Source organism: Tasmannia lanceolata, unplaced genomic scaffold (genome assembly GCF_043159265.1).
Source record: "Tasmannia lanceolata isolate RefF3 unplaced genomic scaffold, GAP_Taslan_0.1 ptg000003l, whole genome shotgun sequence".
Lineage (NCBI taxonomy): Eukaryota > Viridiplantae > Streptophyta > Magnoliopsida > Canellales > Winteraceae > Tasmannia > Tasmannia lanceolata.
In genome coordinates, this window is record NW_027518680.1 from 30,981,529 (window position 1) to 30,999,389 (window position 17,861).

Here is a 17,861-nt window from a genome sequence, read left to right on the forward strand (position 1 = left end):
ATGCGAGTGGAAACTCTTTATTACTTTGACAATGGAGAGGCATGCTGGGTGCGATCATACCAGCACAAATGCACTGGATCCCATCAGAACTCCGAAGTTAAGCGTGCTTGGGCGAGAGTAGTACTAGGATGGGTGACCTCCTGGGAAGTCCTCGTGTTGCACCCCTGTCACTTTTTTCGGCTATCTACCACTTTTTTCGAACAATCTTTCGGTTCTGGAACATCGATGCGAACTGAAACGCACGTTTAGTGCGTCGCCTCCTAGGTTTCGGTTCGGATCTTTTTATTTTCTTCCGGATGGTGAATTCAAAGACGTCCGGTCTTTATTATGGCGGGGTGATAGTGTCGTTTGATTCGATAAACGGAATTCGTTCTGACATTTCATTTGCGGTCAAATTATAGCGGGGGTTTGTTCAGATTCAGTGACGTACAGGCTATAGCGGATGAGTGTACTAGTGGATGCGAGTCATGAATCCGGTCGGAAGGTGTTTACTGGCCGTGAGCTACCCTTGGTGCACAAATATCGTTCCGACGATAACTTTTGATCCGCCCGTCAGATCGTGGCGATTCTTATATTGATTCGGGGGTACTCGGGAAGTTTAGACGCGCGATGACAGCCTTGGCGGTCATCCGGCTTTCCGACATGCTCGGATCGTCCATCCGGTGTCATCTAGCAGGATTTTTTCGCACTTTCATTTAAACGGACTTCGTACGAAAATGCGAGTGGAAACTCTTTATTACTTTGACAATGGAGAGGCATGCTGGGTGCGATCATACCAGCACAAATGCACTGGATCCCATCAGAACTCCGAAGTTAAGCGTGCTTGGGCGAGAGTAGTACTAGGATGGGTGACCTCCTGGGAAGTCCTCGTGTTGCACCCCTGTCACTTTTTTCGGCTATCTACCACTTTTTTCGAACAATCTTTCGGTTCTGGAACATCGATGCGAACTGAGACGCACGTTTAGTGCGTCGCCTCCTACGTTTCGGTTCGGATCTTTTTATTTTCTTCCGGATGGTGAATTCAAAGACGTCCGGTCTTTATTATGGCGGGGTGATAGTGTCGTTTGATTCGATAAACGGAATTCGTTCTGACATTTCATTTGCGGTCAAATTATAGCGGGGGTTTGTTCAGATTCAGTGACGTACATGCTATAGCGGATGAGTGTACTAGTGGATGAAAGTCATGAATCCGGTCGGAAGGTGTTTACTGGCCGTGAGCTACCCTTGGTGCACAAATATCGTTTCGACGATAACTTTTGATCCGCCCGTCAGATCGTGGCGATTCTTATATTGATTCGGGGGTACTCGGGAAGATTAATCGCGCGATGACAGCCACGGCGGTCATCCGGCTTTCCGACATGCTCGGATCGTCCATCCGGTGTCATCTAGCAGGATTTTTTCGCACTTTCATTTAAACGGACTTCGTACGACAATGCGAGTGGAAACTCTTTATTACTTTGACAATGGAGAGGCATGCTGGGTGCGATCATACCAGCACAAATGCACTGGATCCCATCAGAACTCCGAAGTTAAGCGTGCTTGGGCGAGAGTAGTACTAGGATGGGTGACCTCCTGGGAAGTCCTCGTGTTGCACCCCTGTCACTTTTTTCGGCTATCTACCACTTTTTTCGAACAATCTTTCGGTTCTGGAACATCGATGCGAACTGAAACGCACGTTTAGTGCGTCGCCTCCTAGGTTTCGGTTCGGATCTTTTTATTTTCTTCCGGATGGTGAATTCAAAGACGTCCGGTCTTTATTATGGCGGGGTGATAGTGTCGTTTGATTCGATAAACGGAATTCGTTCTGACATTTCATTTGCGGTCAAATTATAGCGGGGGTTTGTTCAGATTCAGTGACGTACAGGCTATAGCGGATGAGTGTACTAGTGGATGCGAGTCATGAATCCGGTCGGAAGGTGTTTACTGGCCGTGAGCTACCCTTGGTGCACAAATATCGTTCCGACGATAACTTTTGATCCGCCCGTCAGATCGTGGCGATTCTTATATTGATTCGGGGGTACTCGGGAAGATTAATCGCGCGATGACAGCCCTGGCGGTCATCCGGCTTCCCGACATGCTCGGATCGTCCATCGGGTGTCATTTAGCAGGATTTTTTCGCACTTTCATTTAAACGGACTTCGTACGACAATGCGAGTGGAAACTCTTTATTACTTTGACAATGGAGAGGCATGCTGGGTGCGATCATACCAGCACAAATGCACTGGATCCCATCAGAACTCCGAAGTTAAGCGTGCTTGGGCGAGAGTAGTACTAGGATGGGTGACCTCCTGGGAAGTCCTCGTGTTGCACCCCTGTCACTTTTTTCGGCTATCTACCACTTTTTTCGAACAATCTTTCGGTTCTGGAACATCGATGCGAACTGAGACGCACGTTTAGTGCGTCGCCTCCTACGTTTCGGTTCGGATCTTTTTATTTTCTTCCGGATGGTGAATTCAAAGACGTCCGGTCTTTATTATGGCGGGGTGATAGTGTCGTTTGATTCGATAAACGGAATTCGTTCTGACATTTCATTTGCGGTCAAATTATAGCGGGGGTTTGTTCAGATTCAGTGACGTACAGGCTATAGCGGATGAGTGTACTAGTGGATGAAAGTCATGAATCCGGTCGGAAGGTGTTAACTGGCCGTGAGCTACCCTTGGTGCACAAATATCGTTTCGACGATAACTTTTGATCCGCCCGTCAGATCGTGGCGATTCTTATATTGATTCGGGGGTACTCGGGAAGATTAATCGCGCGATGACAGCCACGGCGGTCATCCGGCTTTCCGACATGCTCGGATCGTCCATCCGGTGTCATCTAGCAGGATTTTTTCGCACTTTCATTTAAACGGACTTCGTACGACAATGCGAGTGGAAACTCTTTATTACTTTGACAATGGAGAGGCATGCTGGGTGCGATCATACCAGCACAAATGCACTGGATCCCATCAGAACTCCGAAGTTAAGCGTGCTTGGGCGAGAGTAGTACTAGGATGGGTGACCTCCTGGGAAGTCCTCGTGTTGCACCCCTGTCACTTTTTTCGGCTATCTACCACTTTTTTTCGAACAATCTTTCGGTTCTGGAACATCGATGCGAACTGAAACGCACGTTTAGTGCGTCGCCTCCTACGTTTCGGTTCGGATCTTTTTATTTTCTTCCGGATGGTGAATTCAAAGACGTCCGGTCTTTATTATGGCGGGGTGATAGTGTCGTTTGATTCGATAAACGGAATTCGTTCTGACATTTCATTTGCGGTCAAATTATAGCGGGGGTTTGTTCAGATTCAGTGACGTACAGGCTATAGCGGATGAGTGTACTAGTGGATGCGAGTCATGAATCCGGTCGGAAGGTGTTTACTGGCCGTGAGCTACCCTTGGTGCACAAATATCGTTCCGACGATAACTTTTGATCCGCCCGTCAGATCGTGGCGATTCTTATATTGATTCGGGGGTACTCGGGAAGATTAATCGCGCGATGACAGCCTTGGCGGTCATCCGGCTTCCCGACATGCTCGGATCGTCCATCGGGTGTCATTTAGCAGGATTTTTTCGCACTTTCATTTAAACGGACTTCGTACGACAATGCGAGTGGAAACTCTTTATTACTTTGACAATGGAGAGGCATGCTGGGTGCGATCATACCAGCACAAATGCACTGGATCCCATCAGAACTCCGAAGTTAAGCGTGCTTGGGCGAGAGTAGTACTAGGATGGGTGACCTCCTGGGAAGTCCTCGTGTTGCACCCCTGTCACTTTTTTCGGCTATCTACCACTTTTTTCGAACAATCTTTCGGTTCTGGAACATCGATGCGAACTGAAACGCACGTTTAGTGCGTCGCCTCCTACGTTTCGGTTCGGATCTTTTTATTTTCTTCCGGATGGTGAATTCAAAGACGTCCGGTCTTTATTATGGCGGGGTGATAGTGTCGTTTGATTCGATAAACGGAATTCGTTCTGACATTTCATTTGCGGTCAAATTATAGCTGGGGTTTGTTCAGATTCAGTGACGTACAGGCTATAGCGGATGAGTGTACTAGTGGATGCGAGTCATGAATCCGGTCGGAAGGTGTTTACTGGCCGTGAGCTACCCTTGGTGCACAAATATCGTTCCGACGATAACTTTTGATCCGCCCGTCAGATCGTGGCGATTCTTATATTGATTCGGGGGTACTCGGGAAGATTAATCGCGCGTTGACGGCCCTGGCGGTCATCCCGCTTCCCGACATGCTCGGATCGTCCATCCGGTGTCATCTAGCAGGATATTTTCGCACTTTCATTTAAACGGACTTCGTACGACAATGCGAGTGGAAACTCTTTATTACTTTGACAATGGAGAGGCATGCTGGGTGCGATCATACCAGCACAAATGCACTGGATCCCATCAGAACTCCGAAGTTAAGCGTGCTTGGGCGAGAGTAGTACTAGAATGGGTGACCTCCTGGGAAGTCCTCATGCTGGGTGCGATCATACCAGCACAAATGCACTGGATCCCATCAGAACTCCGAAGTTAAGCGTGCTTGGGCGAGAGTAGTACTAGGATGGGTGACCTCCTGGGAAGTCCTCGTGTTGCACCCCTGTCACTTTTTTCGGCTATCTACCACTTTTTTCGAACAATCTTTCGGTTCTGGAACATCGATGCGAACTGAAACGCACGTTTAGTGCGACGCCTCCTACGTTTCGGTTGGGATCTTTTTATTTTCTGCCGGATAGTGAGTTCAAATACGTCCGGTCTTTATTATGGCGGGCTGATAGTGTCGTTTAATTCGATAAACGGAATTCGTTCTGACATTTCATTTGCGGTCAAATTATAGCGGGGGTTTGTTCAGATTCAGTGACGTACAGGCTATAGCGGATGAGTGTACTAGTGGATGCGAGTCATGAATCCGGTCGGAAGGTGTTTACTGGCCGTGAGCTACCCTTGGTGCACAAATATCGTTCCGACGATAACTTTTGATCCGCCCGTCAGATCGTGGCGATTCTTATATTGATTCGGGGGTACTCGGGAAGATTAATCGCGCGATGACAGCCTTGGCGGTCATCCGGCTTTCCGACATGCTCGGATCGTCCATCCGGTGTCATCTAGCAGGATTTTTTCGCACTTTCATTTAAACGGACTTCGTACGACAATGCGAGTGGAAACTCTTTATTACTTTGACAATGGAGAGGCATGCTGGGTGCGATCATACCAGCACAAATGCACTGGATCCCATCAGAACTCCGAAGTTAAGCGTGCTTGGGCGAGAGTAGTACTAGGATGGGTGACCTCCTGGGAAGTCCTCGTGTTGCACCCCTGTCACTTTTTTCGGCTATCTACCACTTTTTTCGAACAATCTTTCGGTTCTGGAACATCGATGCGAACTGAGACGCACGTTTAGTGCGTCGCCTCCTACGTTTCGGTTCGGATCTTTTTATTTTCTTCCGGATGGTGAATTCAAAGACGTCCGGTCTTTATTATGGCGGGGTGATAGTGTCGTTTGATTCGATAAACGGAATTCGTTCTGACATTTCATTTGCGGTCAAATTATAGCGGGGGTTTGTTCAGATTCAGTGACGTACAGGCTATAGCGGATGAGTGTACTAGTGGATGAAAGTCATGAATCCGGTCGGAAGGTGTTAACTGGCCGTGAGCTACCCTTGGTGCACAAATATCGTTTCGACGATAACTTTTGATCCGCCCGTCAGATCGTGGCGATTCTTATATTGATTCGGGGGTACTCGGGAAGATTAATCGCGCGATGACAGCCACGGCGGTCATCCGGCTTTCCGACATGCTCGGATCGTCCATCCGGTGTCATCTAGCAGGATTTTTTCGCACTTTCATTTAAACGGACTTCGTACGACAATGCGAGTGGAAACTCTTTATTACTTTGACAATGGAGAGGCATGCTGGGTGCGATCATACCAGCACAAATGCACTGGATCCCATCAGAACTCCGAAGTTAAGCGTGCTTGGGCGAGAGTAGTACTAGGATGGGTGACCTCCTGGGAAGTCCTCGTGTTGCACCCCTGTCACTTTTTTCGGCTATCTACCACTTTTTTTCGAACAATCTTTCGGTTCTGGAACATCGATGCGAACTGAAACGCACGTTTAGTGCGTCGCCTCCTACGTTTCGGTTCGGATCTTTTTATTTTCTTCCGGATGGTGAATTCAAAGACGTCCGGTCTTTATTATGGCGGGGTGATAGTGTCGTTTGATTCGATAAACGGAATTCGTTCTGACATTTCATTTGCGGTCAAATTATAGCGGGGGTTTGTTCAGATTCAGTGACGTACAGGCTATAGCGGATGAGTGTACTAGTGGATGCGAGTCATGAATCCGGTCGGAAGGTGTTTACTGGCCGTGAGCTACCCTTGGTGCACAAATATCGTTCGGACGATAACTTTTGATCCGCCCGTCAGATCGTGGCGATTCTTATATTGATTCGGGGGTACTCGGGAAGATTCATCGCGCGATGACAACCCTGGCGGTCATCCGGCTTTCCGACATGCTCGGATCGTCCATCCGGTGTCATCTAGCAGGATTTTTTCGCACTTTCATTTAAACGGACTTCGTACGACAATGCGAGTGGAAACTCTTTATTACTTTGACAATGGAGAGGCATGCTGGGTGCGATCATACCAGCACAAATGCACTGGATCCCATCAGAACTCCGAAGTTAAGCGTGCTTGGGCGAGAGTAGTACTAGGATGGGTGACCTCCTGGGAAGTCCTCGTGTTGCACCCCTGTTACTTTTTTCGGCTATCTACCACTTTTTTCGAACAATCTTTCGGTTCTGGAACATCGATGCGAACTGAAACGCACGTTTAGTGCGTCGCCTCCTAGGTTTCGGTTCGGATCTTTTTATTTTCTTCCGGATGGTGAATTCAAAGACGTCCGGTCTTTATTATGGCGGGGTGATAGTGTCGTTTGATTCGATAAACGGAATTCGTTCTGACATTTCATTTGCGGTCAAATTATAGCGGGGGTTTGTTCAGATTCAGTGACGTACAGGCTATAGCGGATGAGTGTACTAGTGGATGCGAGTCATGAATCCGGTCGGAAGGTGTTTACTGGCCGTGAGCTACCCTTGGTGCACAAATATCGTTCCGACGATAACTTTTGATCCGCCCGTCAGATCGTGGCGATTCTTATATTGATTCGGGGGTACTCGGGAAGATTAATCGCGCGATGACAGCCCTGGCGGTCATCCGGCTTCCCGACATGCTCGGATCGTCCATCGGGTGTCATTTAGCAGGATTTTTTCGCACTTTCATTTAAACGGACTTCGTACGACAATGCGAGTGGAAACTCTTTATTACTTTGACAATGGAGAGGCATGCTGGGTGCGATCATACCAGCACAAATGCACTGGATCCCATCAGAACTCCGAAGTTAAGCGTGCTTGGGCGAGAGTAGTACTAGGATGGGTGACCTCCTGGGAAGTCCTCGTGTTGCACCCCTGTCACTTTTTTCGGCTATCTACCACTTTTTTCGAACAATCTTTCGGTTCTGGAACATCGATGCGAACTGAAACGCACGTTTAGTGCGTCGCCTCCTACGTTTCGGTTCGGATCTTTTTATTTTCTTCCGGATGGTGAATTCAAAGACGTCCGGTCTTTATTATGGCGGGGTGATAGTGTCGTTTGATTCGATAAACGGAATTCGTTCTGACATTTCATTTGCGGTCAAATTATAGCTGGGGTTTGTTCAGATTCAGTGACGTACAGGCTATAGCGGATGAGTGTACTAGTGGATGCGAGTCATGAATCCGGTCGGAAGGTGTTTACTGGCCGTGAGGTACCCTTGGTGCACAAATATCGTTCCGACGATAACTTTTGATCCGCCCGTCAGATCGTGGCGATTCTTATATTGATTCGGGGGTACTCGGGAAGATTAATCGCGCGTTGACGGCCCTGGCGGTCATCCCGCTTCCCGACATGCTCGGATCGTCCATCCGGTGTCATCTAGCAGGATATTTTCGCACTTTCATTTAAACGGACTTCGTACAACAATGCGAGTGGAAACTCTTTATTACTTTGACAATGGAGAGGCATGCTGGGTGCGATCATACCAGCACAAATGCACTGGATCCCATCAGAACTCCGAAGTTAAGCGTGCTTGGGCGAGAGTAGTACTAGGATGGGTGACCTCCTGGGAAGTCCTCATGCTGGGTGCGATCATACCAGCACAAATGCACTGGATCCCATCAGAACTCCGAAGTTAAGCGTGCTTGGGCGAGAGTAGTACTAGGATGGGTGACCTCCTGGGAAGTCCTCGTGTTGCACCCCTGTCACTTTTTTCGGCTATCTACCACTTTTTTCGAACAATCTTTCGGTTCTGGAACATCGATGCGAACTGAAACGCACGTTTAGTGCGACGCCTCCTACGTTTCGGTTGGGATCTTTTTATTTTCTGCCGGATAGTGAGTTCAAATACGTCCGGTCTTTATTATGGCGGGCTGATAGTGTCGTTTAATTCGATAAACGGAATTCGTTCTGACATTTCATTTGCGGTCAAATTATAGCGGGGGTTTGTTCAGATTCAGTGACGTACAGGCTATAGCGGATGAGTGTACTAGTGGATGCGAGTCATGAATCCGGTCGGAAGGTGTTTACTGGCCGTGAGCTACCCTTGGTGCACAAATATCGTTCCGACGATAACTTTTGATCCGCCCGTCAGATCGTGGCGATTCTTATATTGATTCGGGGGTACTCGGGAAGATTAATCGCGCGATGACAGCCTTGGCGGTCATCCGGCTTTCCGACATGCTCGGATCGTCCATCCGGTGTCATCTAGCAGGATTTTTTCGCACTTTCATTTAAACGGACTTCGTACGACAATGCGAGTGGAAACTCTTTATTACTTTGACAATGGAGAGGCATGCTGGGTGCGATCATACCAGCACAAATGCACTGGATCCCATCAGAACTCCGAAGTTAAGCGTGCTTGGGCGAGAGTAGTACTAGGATGGGTGACCTCCTGGGAAGTCCTCGTGTTGCACCCCTGTCACTTTTTTCGGCTATCTACCACTTTTTTCGAACAATCTTTCGGTTCTGGAACATCGATGCGAACTGAGACGCACGTTTAGTGCGTCGCCTCCTACGTTTCGGTTCGGATCTTTTTATTTTCTTCCGGATGGTGAATTCAAAGACGTCCGGTCTTTATTATGGCGGGGTGATAGTGTCGTTTGATTCGATAAACGGAATTCGTTCTGACATTTCATTTGCGGTCAAATTATAGCGGGGGTTTGTTCAGATTCAGTGACGTACAGGCTATAGCGGATGAGTGTACTAGTGGATGAAAGTCATGAATCCGGTCGGAAGGTGTTAACTGGCCGTGAGCTACCCTTGGTGCACAAATATCGTTTCGACGATAACTTTTGATCCGCCCGTCAGATCGTGGCGATTCTTATATTGATTCGGGGGTACTCGGGAAGATTAATCGCGCGATGACAGCCACGGCGGTCATCCGGCTTTCCGACATGCTCGGATCGTCCATCCGGTGTCATCTAGCAGGATTTTTTCGCACTTTCATTTAAACGGACTTCGTACGACAATGCGAGTGGAAACTCTTTATTACTTTGACAATGGAGAGGCATGCTGGGTGCGATCATACCAGCACAAATGCACTGGATCCCATCAGAACTCCGAAGTTAAGCGTGCTTGGGCGAGAGTAGTACTAGGATGGGTGACCTCCTGGGAAGTCCTCGTGTTGCACCCCTGTCACTTTTTTCGGCTATCTACCACTTTTTTTCGAACAATCTTTCGGTTCTGGAACATCGATGCGAACTGAAACGCACGTTTAGTGCGTCGCCTCCTACGTTTCGGTTCGGATCTTTTTATTTTCTTCCGGATGGTGAATTCAAAGACGTCCGGTCTTTATTATGGCGGGGTGATAGTGTCGTTTGATTCGATAAACGGAATTCGTTCTGACATTTCATTTGCGGTCAAATTATAGCGGGGGTTTGTTCAGATTCAGTGACGTACAGGCTATAGCGGATGAGTGTACTAGTGGATGCGAGTCATGAATCCGGTCGGAAGGTGTTTACTGGCCGTGAGCTACCCTTGGTGCACAAATATCGTTCCGACGATAACTTTTGATCCGCCCGTCAGATCGTGGCGATTCTTATATTGATTCGGGGGTACTCGGGAAGATTCATCGCGCGATGACAGCCCTGGCGGTCATCCGGCTTTCCGACATGCTCGGATCGTCCATCCGGTGTCATCTAGCAGGATTTTTTCGCACTTTCATTTAAACGGACTTCGTACGACAATGCGAGTGGAAACTCTTTATTACTTTGACAATGGAGAGGCATGCTGGGTGCGATCATACCAGCACAAATGCACTGGATCCCATCAGAACTCCGAAGTTAAGCGTGCTTGGGCGAGAGTAGTACTAGGATGGGTGACCTCCTGGGAAGTCCTCGTGTTGCACCCCTGTCACTTTTTTCGGCTATCTACCACTTTTTTCGAACAATCTTTCGGTTCTGGAACATCGATGCGAACTGAAACGCACGTTTAGTGCGTCGCCTCCTAGGTTTCGGTTCGGATCTTTTTATTTTCTTCCGGATGGTGAATTCAAAGACGTCCGGTCTTTATTATGGCGGGGTGATAGTGTCGTTTGATTCGATAAACGGAATTCGTTCTGACATTTCATTTGCGGTCAAATTATAGCGGGGGTTTGTTCAGATTCAGTGACGTACAGGCTATAGCGGATGAGTGTACTAGTGGATGCGAGTCATGAATCCGGTCGGAAGGTGTTTACTGGCCGTGAGCTACCCTTGGTGCACAAATATCGTTCCGACGATAACTTTTGATCCGCCCGTCAGATCGTGGCGATTCTTATATTGATTCGGGGGTACTCGGGAAGATTCATCGCGCGATGACAGCCCTGGCGGTCATCCGGCTTTCCGACATGCTCGGATCGTCCATCCGGTGTCATCTAGCAGGATTTTTTCGCACTTTCATTTAAACGGACTTCGTACGACAATGCGAGTGGAAACTCTTTATTACTTTGACAATGGAGAGGCATGCTGGGTGCGATCATACCAGCACAAATGCACTGGATCCCATCAGAACTCCGAAGTTAAGCGTGCTTGGGCGAGAGTAGTACTAGGATGGGTGACCTCCTGGGAAGTCCTCGTGTTGCACCCCTGTCACTTTTTTCGGCTATCTACCACTTTTTTCGAACAATCTTTCGGTTCTGGAACATCGATGCGAACTGAAACGCACGTTTAGTGCGACGCCTCCTACGTTTCGGTTGGGATCTTTTTATTTTCTGCCGGATAGTGAATTCAAATACGTCCGGTCTTTATTATAGCGGGGTGATAGTGTCGTTTGATTCGATAAACGGAATTCGTTCTGACATTTCATTTGCGGTCAAATTATAGCGGGGGTTTGTTTAGATTCAGTGACGTACACGCTATAGCGGATGAGTGTACTAGTGGATGAAAGTCATGAATCCGGTCGGAAGGTGTTTACTGGCCGTGAGCTACCCTTGGTGCACAAATATCGTTCCGACGATAACTTTTGATCCGCCCGTCAGATCGTGGCGATTCTTATATTGATTCGGGGGTACTCGGGAAGATTAATCGCGCGATGACAGCCCTAGCGGTCATCCGGCTTCCCGACATGCTCGGATCGTCCATCGGGTGTCATCTAGCAGGATTTTTTCGCACTTTCATTTAAACGGACTTCGTACGACAATGCGAGTGGAAACTCTTTATTACTTTGACAATGGAGAGGCATGCTGGGTGCGATCATACCAGCACAAATGCACTGGATCCCATCAGAACTCCGAAGTTAAGCGTGCTTGGGCGAGAGTAGTACTAGGATGGGTGACCTCCTGGGAAGTCCTCGTGTTGCACCCCTGTCACTTTTTTCGGCTATCTACCACTTTTTTCGAACAATCTTTCGGTTCTGGAACATCGATGCGAACTGAAACGCACGTTTAGTGCGTCGCCTCCTAGGTTTCGGTTCGGATCTTTTTATTTTCTTCCGGATGGTGAATTCAAAGACGTCCGGTCTTTATTATGGCGGGGTGATAGTGTCGTTTGATTCGATAAACGGAATTCGTTCTGACATTTCATTTGCGGTCAAATTATAGCGGGGGTTTGTTCAGATTCAGTGACGTACAGGCTATAGCGGATGAGTGTACTAGTGGATGCGAGTCATGAATCCGGTCGGAAGGTGTTTACTGGCCGTGAGCTACCCTTGGTGCACAAATATCGTTCCGACGATAACTTTTGATCCGCCCGTCAGATCGTGGCGATTCTTATATTGATTCGGGGGTACTCGGGAAGATTAATCGCGCGATGACAGCCCTGGCGGTCATCCGGCTTCCCGACATGCTCGGATCGTCCATCGGGTGTCATTTAGCAGGATTTTTTCGCACTTTCATTTAAACGGACTTCGTACGACAATGCGAGTGGAAACTCTTTATTACTTTGACAATGGAGAGGCATGCTGGGTGCGATCATACCAGCACAAATGCACTGGATCCCATCAGAACTCCGAAGTTAAGCGTGCTTGGGCGAGAGTAGTACTAGGATGGGTGACCTCCTGGGAAGTCCTCGTGTTGCACCCCTGTCACTTTTTTCGGCTATCTACCACTTTTTTCGAACAATCTTTCGGTTCTGGAACATCGATGCGAACTGAAACGCACGTTTAGTGCGTCGCCTCCTACGTTTCGGTTCGGATCTTTTTATTTTCTTCCGGATGGTGAATTCAAAGACGTCCGGTCTTTATTATGGCGGGGTGATAGTGTCGTTTGATTCGATAAACGGAATTCGTTCTGACATTTCATTTGCGGTCAAATTATAGCGGGGGTTTGTTCAGATTCAGTGACGTACAGGCTATAGCGGATGAGTGTACTAGTGGATGCGAGTCATGAATCCGGTCGGAAGGTGTTTACTGGCCGTGAGGTACCCTTGGTGCACAAATATCGTTCCGACGATAACTTTTGATCCGCCCGTCAGATCGTGGCGATTCTTATATTGATTCGGGGGTACTCGGGAAGATTAATCGCGCGTTGACGGCCCTGGCGGTCATCCCGCTTCCCGACATGCTCGGATCGTCCATCCGGTGTCATCTAGCAGGATATTTTCGCACTTTCATTTAAACGGACTTCGTACGACAATGCGAGTGGAAACTCTTTATTACTTTGACAATGGAGAGGCATGCTGGGTGCGATCATACCAGCACAAATGCACTGGATCCCATCAGAACTCCGAAGTTAAGCGTGCTTGGGCGAGAGTAGTACTAGGATGGGTGACCTCCTGGGAAGTCCTCATGCTGGGTGCGATCATACCAGCACAAATGCACTGGATCCCATCAGAACTCCGAAGTTAAGCGTGCTTGGGCGAGAGTAGTACTAGGATGGGTGACCTCCTGGGAAGTCCTCGTGTTGCACCCCTGTCACTTTTTTCGGCTATCTACCACTTTTTTCGAACAATCTTTCGGTTCTGGAACATCGATGCGAACTGAAACGCACGTTTAGTGCGTCGCCTCCTAGGTTTCGGTTCGGATCTTTTTATTTTCTTCCGGATGGTGAATTCAAAGACGTCCGGTCTTTATTATGGCGGGGTGATAGTGTCGTTTGATTCGATAAACGGAATTCGTTCTGACATTTCATTTGCGGTCAAATTATAGCGGGGGTTTGTTCAGATTCAGTGACGTACAGGCTATAGCGGATGAGTGTACTAGTGGATGCGAGTCATGAATCCGGTCGGAAGGTGTTTACTGGCCGTGAGCTACCCTTGGTGCACAAATATCGTTCCGACGATAACTTTTGATCCGCCCGTCAGATCGTGGCGATTCTTATATTGATTCGGGGGTACTCGGGAAGATTCATCGCGCGATGACAGCCCTGGCGGTCATCCGGCTTTCCGACATGCTCGGATCGTCCATCCGGTGTCATCTAGCAGGATTTTTTCGCACTTTCATTTAAACGGACTTCGTACGACAATGCGAGTGGAAACTCTTTATTACTTTGACAATGGAGAGGCATGCTGGGTGCGATCATACCAGCACAAATGCACTGGATCCCATCAGAACTCCGAAGTTAAGCGTGCTTGGGCGAGAGTAGTACTAGGATGGGTGACCTCCTGGGAAGTCCTCGTGTTGCACCCCTGTCACTTTTTTCGGCTATCTACCACTTTTTTCGAACAATCTTTCGGTTCTGGAACATCGATGCGAACTGAAACGCACGTTTAGTGCGACGCCTCCTACGTTTCGGTTGGGATCTTTTTATTTTCTGCCGGATAGTGAATTCAAATACGTCCGGTCTTTATTATAGCGGGGTGATAGTGTCGTTTGATTCGATAAACGGAATTCGTTCTGACATTTCATTTGCGGTCAAATTATAGCGGGGGTTTGTTTAGATTCAGTGACGTACACGCTATAGCGGATGAGTGTACTAGTGGATGAAAGTCATGAATCCGGTCGGAAGGTGTTTACTGGCCGTGAGCTACCCTTGGTGCACAAATATCGTTCCGACGATAACTTTTGATCCGCCCGTCAGATCGTGGCGATTCTTATATTGATTCGGGGGTACTCGGGAAGATTAATCGCGCGATGACAGCCCTAGCGGTCATCCGGCTTCCCGACATGCTCGGATCGTCCATCGGGTGTCATCTAGCAGGATTTTTTCGCACTTTCATTTAAACGGACTTCGTACGACAATGCGAGTGGAAACTCTTTATTACTTTGACAATGGAGAGGCATGCTGGGTGCGATCATACCAGCACAAATGCACTGGATCCCATCAGAACTCCGAAGTTAAGCGTGCTTGGGCGAGAGTAGTACTAGGATGGGTGACCTCCTGGGAAGTCCTCGTGTTGCACCCCTGTCACTTTTTTCGGCTATCTACCACTTTTTTCGAACAATCTTTCGGTTCTGGAACATCGATGCGAACTGAAACGCACGTTTAGTGCGTCGCCTCCTAGGTTTCGGTTCGGATCTTTTTATTTTCTTCCGGATGGTGAATTCAAAGACGTCCGGTCTTTTATTATGGCGGGGTGATAGTGTCGTTTGATTCGATAAACGGAATTCGTTCTGACATTTCATTTGCGGTCAAATTATAGCGGGGGTTTGTTCAGATTCAGTGACGTACAGGCTATAGCGGATGAGTGTACTAGTGGATGCGAGTCATGAATCCGGTCGGAAGGTGTTTACTGGCCGTGAGCTACCCTTGGTGCACAAATATCGTTCCGACGATAACTTTTGATCCGCCCGTCAGATCGTGGCGATTCTTATATTGATTCGGGGGTACTCGGGAAGATTAATCGCGCGATGACAGCCCTGACGGTCATCCGGCTTCCCGACATGCTCGGATCGTCCATCGGGTGTCATTTAGCAGGATTTTTTCGCACTTTCATTTAAACGGACTTCGTACGACAATGCCAGTGGAAACTCTTTATTACTTTGACAATGGAGAGGCATGCTGGGTGCGATCATACCAGCACAAATGCACTGGATCCCATCAGAACTCCGAAGTTAAGCGTGCTTGGGCGAGAGTAGTACTAGGATGGGTGACCTCCTGGGAAGTCCTCGTGTTGCACCCCTGTCACTTTTTTCGGCTATCTACCACTTTTTTCGAACAATCTTTCGGTTCTGGAACATCGATGCGAACTGAAACGCACGTTTAGTGCGTCGCCTCCTACGTTTCGGTTCGGATCTTTTTATTTTCTTCCGGATGGTGAATTCAAAGACGTCCGGTCTTTATTATGGCGGGGTGATAGTGTCGTTTGATTCGATAAACGGAATTCGTTCTGACATTTCATTTGCGGTCAAATTATAGCTGGGGTTTGTTCAGATTCAGTGACGTACAGGCTATAGCGGATGAGTGTACTAGTGGATGCGAGTCATGAATCCGGTCGGAAGGTGTTTACTGGCCGTGAGGTACCCTTGGTGCACAAATATCGTTCCGACGATAACTTTTGATCCGCCCGTCAGATCGTGGCGATTCTTATATTGATTCGGGGGTACTCGGGAAGATTAATCGCGCGTTGACGGCCCTGGCGGTCATCCCGCTTCCCGACATGCTCGGATCGTCCATCCGGTGTCATCTAGCAGGATATTTTCGCACTTTCATTTAAACGGACTTCGTACGACAATGCGAGTGGAAACTCTTTATTACTTTGACAATGGAGAGGCATGCTGGGTGCGATCATACCAGCACAAATGCACTGGATCCCATCAGAACTCCGAAGTTAAGCGTGCTTGGGCGAGAGTAGTACTAGGATGGGTGACCTCCTGGGAAGTCCTCATGCTGGGTGCGATCATACCAGCACAAATGCACTGGATCCCATCAGAACTCCGAAGTTAAGCGTGCTTGGGCGAGAGTAGTACTAGGATGGGTGACCTCCTGGGAAGTCCTCGTGTTGCACCCCTGTCACTTTTTTCGGCTATCTACCACTTTTTTCGAACAATCTTTCGGTTCTGGAACATCGATGCGAACTGAAACGCACGTTTAGTGCGTCGCCTCCTAGGTTTCGGTTCGGATCTTTTTATTTTCTTCCGGATGGTGAATTCAAAGACGTCCGGTCTTTATTATGGCGGGGTGATAGTGTCGTTTGATTCGATAAACGGAATTCGTTCTGACATTTCATTTGCGGTCAAATTATAGCGGGGGTTTGTTCAGATTCAGTGACGTACAGGCTATAGCGGATGAGTGTACTAGTGGATGCGAGTCATGAATCCGGTCGGAAGGTGTTTACTGGCCGTGAGCTACCCTTGGTGCACAAATATCGTTCCGACGATAACTTTTGATCCGCCCGTCAGATCGTGGCGATTCTTATATTGATTCGGGGGTACTCGGGAAGATTCATCGCGCGATGACAGCCCTGGCGGTCATCCGGCTTTCCGACATGCTCGGATCGTCCATCCGGTGTCATCTAGCAGGATTTTTTCGCACTTTCATTTAAACGGACTTCGTACGACAATGCGAGTGGAAACTCTTTATTACTTTGACAATGGAGAGGCATGCTGGGTGCGATCATACCAGCACAAATGCACTGGATCCCATCAGAACTCCGAAGTTAAGCGTGCTTGGGCGAGAGTAGTACTAGGATGGGTGACCTCCTGGGAAGTCCTCGTGTTGCACCCCTGTCACTTTTTTCGGCTATCTACCACTTTTTTCGAACAATCTTTCGGTTCTGGAACATCGATGCGAACTGAAACGCACGTTTAGTGCGACGCCTCCTACGTTTCGGTTGGGATCTTTTTATTTTCTGCCGGATAGTGAATTCAAATACGTCCGGTCTTTATTATAGCGGGGTGATAGTGTCGTTTGATTCGATAAACGGAATTCGTTCTGACATTTCATTTGCGGTCAAATTATAGCGGGGGTTTGTTTAGATTCAGTGACGTACACGCTATAGCGGATGAGTGTACTAGTGGATGAAAGTCATGAATCCGGTCGGAAGGTGTTTACTGGCCGTGAGCTACCCTTGGTGCACAAATATCGTTCCGACGATAACTTTTGATCCGCCCGTCAGATCGTGGCGATTCTTATATTGATTCGGGGGTACTCGGGAAGATTAATCGCGCGATGACAGCCCTAGCGGTCATCCGGCTTCCCGACATGCTCGGATCGTCCATCGGGTGTCATCTAGCAGGATTTTTTCGCACTTTCATTTAAACGGACTTCGTACGACAATGCGAGTGGAAACTCTTTATTACTTTGACAATGGAGAGGCATGCTGGGTGCGATCATACCAGCACAAATGCACTGGATCCCATCAGAACTCCGAAGTTAAGCGTGCTTGGGCGAGAGTAGTACTAGGATGGGTGACCTCCTGGGAAGTCCTCGTGTTGCACCCCTGTCACTTTTTTCGGCTATCTACCACTTTTTTCGAACAATCTTTCGGTTCTGGAACATCG

General features: G+C 48.3%; 25 non-coding genes across 25 annotated transcripts; all 25 read left to right on the plus strand.

Annotated features, from left to right (window-relative positions):
• Positions 1-46: 46 nt before the first annotated feature.
• LOC143872000 (5S ribosomal RNA) lies at positions 47-165 on the plus strand. Its single transcript, XR_013246759.1, has one exon. It is a non-coding gene; the product is annotated as a 5S ribosomal RNA (ribosomal RNA).
• Positions 166-762: 597 nt separating this feature from the next.
• LOC143872002 (5S ribosomal RNA) lies at positions 763-881 on the plus strand. Its single transcript, XR_013246761.1, has one exon. It is a non-coding gene; the product is annotated as a 5S ribosomal RNA (ribosomal RNA).
• Positions 882-1,478: 597 nt separating this feature from the next.
• On the plus strand, positions 1,479-1,597 carry LOC143872003 (5S ribosomal RNA). The gene has a single exon (XR_013246762.1). It is a non-coding gene; the product is annotated as a 5S ribosomal RNA (ribosomal RNA).
• Positions 1,598-2,194: 597 nt separating this feature from the next.
• On the plus strand, positions 2,195-2,313 carry LOC143872004 (5S ribosomal RNA). The gene has a single exon (XR_013246763.1). It is a non-coding gene; the product is annotated as a 5S ribosomal RNA (ribosomal RNA).
• A 597-nt stretch (positions 2,314-2,910) lies between these two features.
• LOC143872005 (5S ribosomal RNA) lies at positions 2,911-3,029 on the plus strand. The gene has a single exon (XR_013246764.1). It is a non-coding gene; the product is annotated as a 5S ribosomal RNA (ribosomal RNA).
• Positions 3,030-3,627: 598 nt separating this feature from the next.
• On the plus strand, positions 3,628-3,746 carry LOC143872006 (5S ribosomal RNA). The gene has a single exon (XR_013246765.1). It is a non-coding gene; the product is annotated as a 5S ribosomal RNA (ribosomal RNA).
• A 709-nt stretch (positions 3,747-4,455) lies between these two features.
• On the plus strand, positions 4,456-4,574 carry LOC143872007 (5S ribosomal RNA). The gene has a single exon (XR_013246766.1). It is a non-coding gene; the product is annotated as a 5S ribosomal RNA (ribosomal RNA).
• Positions 4,575-5,171: 597 nt separating this feature from the next.
• On the plus strand, positions 5,172-5,290 carry LOC143872008 (5S ribosomal RNA). The gene has a single exon (XR_013246767.1). It is a non-coding gene; the product is annotated as a 5S ribosomal RNA (ribosomal RNA).
• A 597-nt stretch (positions 5,291-5,887) lies between these two features.
• LOC143872009 (5S ribosomal RNA) lies at positions 5,888-6,006 on the plus strand. The gene has a single exon (XR_013246768.1). It is a non-coding gene; the product is annotated as a 5S ribosomal RNA (ribosomal RNA).
• A 598-nt stretch (positions 6,007-6,604) lies between these two features.
• LOC143872010 (5S ribosomal RNA) lies at positions 6,605-6,723 on the plus strand. Its single transcript, XR_013246769.1, has one exon. It is a non-coding gene; the product is annotated as a 5S ribosomal RNA (ribosomal RNA).
• A 597-nt stretch (positions 6,724-7,320) lies between these two features.
• On the plus strand, positions 7,321-7,439 carry LOC143872011 (5S ribosomal RNA). The gene has a single exon (XR_013246770.1). It is a non-coding gene; the product is annotated as a 5S ribosomal RNA (ribosomal RNA).
• A 709-nt stretch (positions 7,440-8,148) lies between these two features.
• LOC143872014 (5S ribosomal RNA) lies at positions 8,149-8,267 on the plus strand. Its single transcript, XR_013246772.1, has one exon. It is a non-coding gene; the product is annotated as a 5S ribosomal RNA (ribosomal RNA).
• A 597-nt stretch (positions 8,268-8,864) lies between these two features.
• Positions 8,865-8,983, plus strand: LOC143872015 (5S ribosomal RNA). Its single transcript, XR_013246773.1, has one exon. It is a non-coding gene; the product is annotated as a 5S ribosomal RNA (ribosomal RNA).
• Positions 8,984-9,580: 597 nt separating this feature from the next.
• Positions 9,581-9,699, plus strand: LOC143872016 (5S ribosomal RNA). Its single transcript, XR_013246774.1, has one exon. It is a non-coding gene; the product is annotated as a 5S ribosomal RNA (ribosomal RNA).
• Positions 9,700-10,297: 598 nt separating this feature from the next.
• On the plus strand, positions 10,298-10,416 carry LOC143872017 (5S ribosomal RNA). The gene has a single exon (XR_013246775.1). It is a non-coding gene; the product is annotated as a 5S ribosomal RNA (ribosomal RNA).
• A 597-nt stretch (positions 10,417-11,013) lies between these two features.
• LOC143872018 (5S ribosomal RNA) lies at positions 11,014-11,132 on the plus strand. The gene has a single exon (XR_013246776.1). It is a non-coding gene; the product is annotated as a 5S ribosomal RNA (ribosomal RNA).
• Positions 11,133-11,729: 597 nt separating this feature from the next.
• On the plus strand, positions 11,730-11,848 carry LOC143872019 (5S ribosomal RNA). The gene has a single exon (XR_013246777.1). It is a non-coding gene; the product is annotated as a 5S ribosomal RNA (ribosomal RNA).
• A 597-nt stretch (positions 11,849-12,445) lies between these two features.
• LOC143872020 (5S ribosomal RNA) lies at positions 12,446-12,564 on the plus strand. The gene has a single exon (XR_013246778.1). It is a non-coding gene; the product is annotated as a 5S ribosomal RNA (ribosomal RNA).
• Positions 12,565-13,273: 709 nt separating this feature from the next.
• LOC143872021 (5S ribosomal RNA) lies at positions 13,274-13,392 on the plus strand. The gene has a single exon (XR_013246779.1). It is a non-coding gene; the product is annotated as a 5S ribosomal RNA (ribosomal RNA).
• A 597-nt stretch (positions 13,393-13,989) lies between these two features.
• LOC143872022 (5S ribosomal RNA) lies at positions 13,990-14,108 on the plus strand. Its single transcript, XR_013246780.1, has one exon. It is a non-coding gene; the product is annotated as a 5S ribosomal RNA (ribosomal RNA).
• A 597-nt stretch (positions 14,109-14,705) lies between these two features.
• Positions 14,706-14,824, plus strand: LOC143872023 (5S ribosomal RNA). The gene has a single exon (XR_013246781.1). It is a non-coding gene; the product is annotated as a 5S ribosomal RNA (ribosomal RNA).
• A 598-nt stretch (positions 14,825-15,422) lies between these two features.
• Positions 15,423-15,541, plus strand: LOC143872025 (5S ribosomal RNA). Its single transcript, XR_013246783.1, has one exon. It is a non-coding gene; the product is annotated as a 5S ribosomal RNA (ribosomal RNA).
• Positions 15,542-16,250: 709 nt separating this feature from the next.
• On the plus strand, positions 16,251-16,369 carry LOC143872026 (5S ribosomal RNA). Its single transcript, XR_013246784.1, has one exon. It is a non-coding gene; the product is annotated as a 5S ribosomal RNA (ribosomal RNA).
• Positions 16,370-16,966: 597 nt separating this feature from the next.
• On the plus strand, positions 16,967-17,085 carry LOC143872027 (5S ribosomal RNA). Its single transcript, XR_013246785.1, has one exon. It is a non-coding gene; the product is annotated as a 5S ribosomal RNA (ribosomal RNA).
• A 597-nt stretch (positions 17,086-17,682) lies between these two features.
• LOC143872028 (5S ribosomal RNA) lies at positions 17,683-17,801 on the plus strand. The gene has a single exon (XR_013246786.1). It is a non-coding gene; the product is annotated as a 5S ribosomal RNA (ribosomal RNA).
• Positions 17,802-17,861: the final 60 nt, after the last annotated feature.